Source organism: Elephas maximus, chromosome 25, assembly GCF_024166365.1.
Source record: "Elephas maximus indicus isolate mEleMax1 chromosome 25, mEleMax1 primary haplotype, whole genome shotgun sequence".
In the NCBI taxonomy this organism is placed as follows: Eukaryota; Metazoa; Chordata; class Mammalia; order Proboscidea; family Elephantidae; genus Elephas; species Elephas maximus.
In genome coordinates, this window is record NC_064843.1 from 68,675,359 (window position 1) to 68,681,358 (window position 6,000).

General features: G+C 48.0%; 1 protein-coding gene across 5 annotated transcripts in view; it reads right to left on the bottom strand.

The window, feature by feature from the left end:
• The window catches only part of NINL (ninein like), a 238,932-nt gene extending 234,382 nt beyond the window's left edge, over positions 1-4,550 (bottom strand). For 4 of the 5 annotated variants that reach the window (XM_049869353.1, XM_049869352.1, XM_049869356.1 and 1 more), the window contains exons 1-2: positions 4,284-4,548; positions 3,553-3,631 (exon numbers count right to left, since the gene is read on the bottom strand). The gene's annotated coding sequence lies outside the window, so the exon portion shown is untranslated. Of the gene's footprint in view, positions 1-3,552; positions 3,632-4,283 lie in introns of all 5 variants that reach the window. The other variant, XM_049869354.1, reaches the window with a different exon arrangement.
• Positions 4,551-6,000: the final 1,450 nt, after the last annotated feature.

A 6,000-nucleotide genomic window follows, 5' to 3' on the forward strand; every position in this document is an offset into this window, starting at 1 on the left:
AAAAATCAAACACCTATGCTCATCCAAAGACTTCTCCAAAAGAGTAAAAAGACCACCTACAGACTGGGAAAGAATTTTCAGCTATGACATCTCCGACCAGCGCGTGATCTCTAAAATCTACATGATTCTGTCAAAACTCAACCACAAAAAGACAAACAACCCAATCAAGAAGTGGGCAAAGGATATGAACACACATTTCACTAAAGAAGATATTCAGGCAGCCAACAGATACATGAGAAAATGCTCTCGATCATTAGCCATTAGAGAAATGCAAATTAAAACTACGATGAGATTCCATCTCACACCAGCAAGGCTGGCATTAATCCAAAAAACACAAAATAATAAATGTTGGAGAGGCTGCGGAGAGATTGGAACTCTCATACACTGCTGGTGGGAATGTAAAATGGTACAAACACTTTGGAAATCTATCTGGCGTTATCTTTAACAGTTAGAAATAGAACTACCATACAACCCAGAAATCCCACTCCTAGGAATATACCCTAGAGATACAAGAGCCTTCATACAAACAGATATATGCACACCCATGTTTATTGCAGCTCTGTTTACAATAGCAAAAAGTTGGAAGCAACCAAGGTGTCCATCAACGGATGAATGGGTAAATAAATTGTGGTATATTCACACAATGGAATACTACGCATCGATAAAGAACAGTGACGAATCTCTGAAACATTTCATAACATGGAGGAACCTGGAAGGCATTATGCTGAGCGAAATGAGTCAGAGGCAAAAGGACAAATATTGTATAAGACCACTATTATAAGATCTTGAGAAATAGTAAACCTGAGAAGAACACATACTTTTGTGGTTACGAAGGGGGGAGGGAGGGAGGGTGGGAGAGGGTTTTTTATTGATTAATCAGTAGATAAGAACTGCTTTAGGTGAAGGGAAAGACAACACTCAATACATGGAAGGTCAGCTCAATTGGACTGGACCAAAAGCAAAGAAGTTTCCGGGATAAAATGAATGCTTCAGAGGTCAGCGGAGCAAGCGCGGGGGTCTGGGGAACATGGTTTGAGGGGACTTCTAAGTCAATTGGCAAAATAATTCTATTATGAAATCATTCTGCATCCCACTTTGAAATGTGGCGTCTGGGGTCTTAAATGCTAACAAGAGGCCATCTAAGATGCATCAATTGGTCTCAACCCACCTGGAGCAAAGGAAAATGAAGAACACCAAGGTCACATGACAACTAAGAGCCCAAGAGACAGAAAGGGCCACATGAACCAGAGACCTACATCATCCTGAGACCAGAAGAACTAGTTGGTGCCCGGCCACAATCGATGACTGCCCTGACAGGGAGCACAGCAGAGGACCCCTGAGGGAGCAGGAGATCAGTGGGATACAGACCCCAAATTCTCATAAAAAGACCAAACTTAATGGTCTGACTGAGACTGGAGGAATCCCGGCGGCCATGCTCCCCAGACCTTCAGTTGACACAGGACAGGAACCATCCCCGAAGACAACTCATCAGACATGAAAGGGACTGGTCAGCGGGTGGGAGAGAGACGCTGATGAAGAGTGAGCTAATTATATCAGGTGGACACTTGAGATTGTGTTGGCAACTCTTGTCTGGAGCGGGGATGGGAGGATAGAGAGAGAGGGAAGCCGGCAAAATTGTCAAGAAAGGAGAGACTGAAAGGGCTGACTCAAGAGGGGGAGAGCAAATGGGAGTCGGGAGTGAGATGTATGTAAACTTATATGTGACAGACTGATTGGATTTGTAAACGTTCACTTGAAGCTTAATAAAAGTTATTAAAAAAAAAAAAAAAAACCATCACCGGCCAGCATCTGAAACCACTCAACATAAAAGTGGAGGGCCTGGATCTTTACAGTAGAACTTCGCCACTCTTGTTTTATTCTATCTTCCATCACCAAATGTCCATAAAGTTGCAGAACAAATGACACACTAATTTTAAGGGACTTAGAGCATGCTGTTAAAAAATGACTGTTAGTTCACTCATCTCCAAGCAGCCCTGCAAACTAAAAATGTGGGGTAAATATGAGTTAGAGAAAAAATGTTGACATCAAAGTTTATATAAACTCCTCAAATTTCTTTTTTAAACCCTAACTTTTCTTCTCTATTATCTTTCTAATTTGAGGTGTTAAATGTTAAGTAAAGCTCAAGGTCTTTGGAAAAGACTTATTTTCTCATTCCGCAAAAAAGCTATTATTTTCTGATTTTTATTGAATCCGAATTATATATAAACACACACACTTCCCACTTTTATTTGCCAATACAGACCAGTTCACCACCTTCACAATTCTCTTTAATATACACACACTCTTTTGCACACAGTTCATAAAACTGCTAGGCTGCTAATTTAGCGAACAGAAAAAAAAAAATCACCGAAGTAACTTTCGGGGGAAATGCAATTATGATGTGAGTATCTGTCTGCAAGTGGCCTCAAGATTAATGAGCCTGTGAGTATAAAATCAAAAGCTAAACTCAACAAATCTTTTTGTTCCATTTTACAGACCAGCTTTAGCTAACATCATTATTATTTTTTTTAATTTTATGCTTTTAAAAGTATTATATATCCAACATGAAAAACTAGGATATCATACCCAAGGGCCTCTAAGAAGCAGCTCACTCATCACCCCTTCCTCCTGCTGACAGTTTTTGCAGTGTGGCCTTGAGCACTGGACCATCCTCACCACAAAAGGAGAGGAGAGAATAAACTCTACTCCAAGCTTCCTCTGGCTTCACAGTTCTTGTCTTGGGCCTCCTCGCTGGTTCCTAAATCTCCTCACTCACTGGCCTAAGCCTTACCGCTTCACCTCTATCAGGTGCCAACATGTACCTACACTGAGCTGTTAACAACAACGCAGCATTAGAGACACTCTTCTTCAAAGCCTGAACCAAAACTAACCCCTGAGGTCACCTGTAGCTGGATAACAAACTGGCTCAAAAGATAAAGAATATCACCAGTAAGTAACGTGCTCCTGAGAACATCACCAAACAATCAGCAATTACTTCAAAACAAAGACGAGAATGTAAGGCGGCTGGGAAAACTAGATTAATGGAAATGGAACAACCAAAACAGAAATAATGAGAATGTTCATGCCTTGTGAACCCAAAAAACCTTGTGAAGGATGTAACTAACGTCACGGAACAACTTGTGCAGAAACTGTTGAATGGGAACCTAAATAGCTGCATAAACATTCACCAAAAAGACAATATTATTAAAAAAAAAAATACAACGGCATGATTTATGAGTTCAAAACACCAAAGATTCTAGACAGATGTCAATGATAAATACTGGTTTCCCTACTTGGGATTTGGGACTGAGCACACTGACGGGAAGGAGGATCTGCAAACAAGGAGTAGAACAGATAAAACTAGCAACTAACGAGACTTTTCCTCCACAGAACGTGGTGTCCTTATTTTAAACAATACTTTCAAGTGCAAAATCCTAATACAACAAAAGGAGGTCAGTCCTAAAAAGTTTCTCTGTAGTGGGATCATATGCAGTGCAATCGTATTACAGGGGAATAATTCAACACCCATTCTCAGAGGAACGGGGCCCTTACCTTTTCCAGGTGACAGGGGAAGGGGCTGGACAGACGTGGGGTCAACAGCTCAGTCGCCGGCCGTCCAGCAGCAGCGCGTCTGGGGAGCGAAGGTAGCACAGCACCGCGGTTAAACAGGGTAAGCCCGATTCCCAACCGGCTGCACGTTACAAATGAAAACTGCTGGTCTCCACCGTAGACCCGACCTCTCCCCAGTTTTCCAACGTCACTGCATAGCAAAGGGTCCGGAAAACCGCAACCGCTACTCCAAAGAGCACCAGCACTTCTGAGGCGCGATTTTAAGAGCTAGTTTTTAAAGACTTGGTCAGGGAGCTGGGGGCCCAGCAGGCCAGGTTACTTTCACACGACACCCTTCACCTCCAGCCGTCGGGGCCGGCGCACAAGGCAGGACGCCATGTCAGACTTCGAACCTTCGGCCCCATCCCGGGAGAATCCCCTTGGCTGCGTGCCCGAGGCGAGCCGAGGACGCGGCACCGCGCGGGGGCCGGTGCTGGGTTCGCCCAGCTCCCGGCGCGAGGGCAGGCTCCGCGAGGAGGACGGTGGGGCGAGCCCGCTGGAAGGTCGCTGCGGCCCCGACACCTGCGTCCCCACCTGCCGGCTCCCTGGAGCCCAGGCCCCGCGGGACGCGCCTTCCCTCGCCCAGCTCTGCGCCCGCGTCCTTCGCGCGCCCCGCTCGTGCGGCCGAGGGAAGGGCCTGCGCGCTCCCGGCGGCCTCGCCGGGCCCAGCTCACCTGCGCAGCCGGCGTCTCCGGGCTCCGCGAGGGCGCGGATGCGGGGCCGGGCCGAGGGCCGTCCCACCGCCGGGTCCCGCGGCGGCTCTTTGTCCGGCAGCCCCGGCGCTGCGCGCCTCCCGGGCCCAGGCTCCGCCTCTTTGTCCTCCCAGCCCAGGCGCGGCCGAGCCCCGAGCAGGCGGCGGACCCGACCGAGGGCCGGGTGGGGGCGGGAAAAGGGCTCCGGAAGAGGGGCGAGTGCAGGATGGGCCGGGCAGGTCGGGATGGGCCGCCGGGCCGGACCCGGGGGAGGGGACGGGCCCGGCCGGGAGCAGGGCTGGGCCGGGACGGGCGGGGTGGGGGCCGGCGGAAGGCCGCTGCGCAGCCCCCGGCCTCTGCAGAAAGGTGAGGCTTTGGCGAGAGGGAGCGGGGTGCCGAGTTCGTCTCGCTGATCCTCGTAACCGACAGTCCGCGGTGCGGTTTGTCTTTTCCTGGCCCTTGCCATAGCGTTCCCTTCTGGAAACCACCGGGAGAGACTGGCCAGGCAGAGGTAATACTCAAATATTTTCGGTTGAAGAAACCGGGAGACAAAAATTTACGGTTACGCTTCTTTCAGTCATATTTCGTTCACTATTTATTGAGCACCTAGTGCCAGGCCTTGCACAAGGGGCTGAGAATACAGCAGTGACAATAGGAGAGCAACCAATCTCTGCCTCTTGTGGAATTTTCACTCTGGAACAGATAATTTAAAAACAAATAAAATATATAAAGATTGTTGTTAGCTGCCACGATTCTGACTCACGGCAGCCTCATGTGTGTCAGGGTAGAACTGCTCCACAGGGTTTTCACTTACTGTTACCTCTGGGAAGCAGCTCTGCGAGCCTGCTCTCAAGGCACATCTAGGTGGGTTCCAAAGGCCAGCCTTTGAGCTGGTAGTCAAGCACTTAGCCGTTTGTGCCACCCAGGAACTCCTGTAAAAAGGTTAAAATGCCTTGCCGGTAAATTCATAGCAAACCTATAGGACAGAGCAGAACTGCCCCATAGGGTTTCCAAGGCTGTAATCTTTCTGGAAGCAAACTGCTGCACATCTTATCCTGCAGAAACACTGACCTTTCAGTTAGCAGTGGAGCTTAACCGTTGTGCAACCAGGGCTTCTTGCAGAAATATTAGTTATAAATTATAAGGAGAAGCTAAGCAGGAGTGGGGGCTAAGGAGTTGGGAGGGTGGTCAGGGAGGATCAATGAGAAGGTGACGTTTTAAGCAGAGACAGGCTGACATCTGGGGGATGAGAATTCTAAGAGACAGAACAGCCAGGGTAAAGGCCCTAAGGCTCAAGGACCCCTGATGAGGTATGGTGCGTATGGGGGAGAGTAGTATGTGAGGTCAGAAAAAAGTCGGAGAGGGGGAAGGCTTGCAGAGCCTCGCTGGCCACTGTAGGGACTTGGCGTCTACTCAAGAGTTTTTAGCAGAGGGAATTTGTGGGCAAAAGTAGAAGTATGGAGACTGTCATGGGTTGAATTGTCAATGAGACAGAAATTTGGTATCTGGAGTGGGATGCTACTCTAACAGATACCTAAAATGTGGAAGTGGTTTTGGAATTGGATAGAGACTATGAGTGGGAATTGACTCAATGGCAAAAGGTTTGGGATTTTTTGGAATAGTAAAAGCCTAGATTGCCTTGAAGAGACTGTTGGTGGAATTATGGACATCAAAGACAATTCTGGTAAAGGCTCAGAAG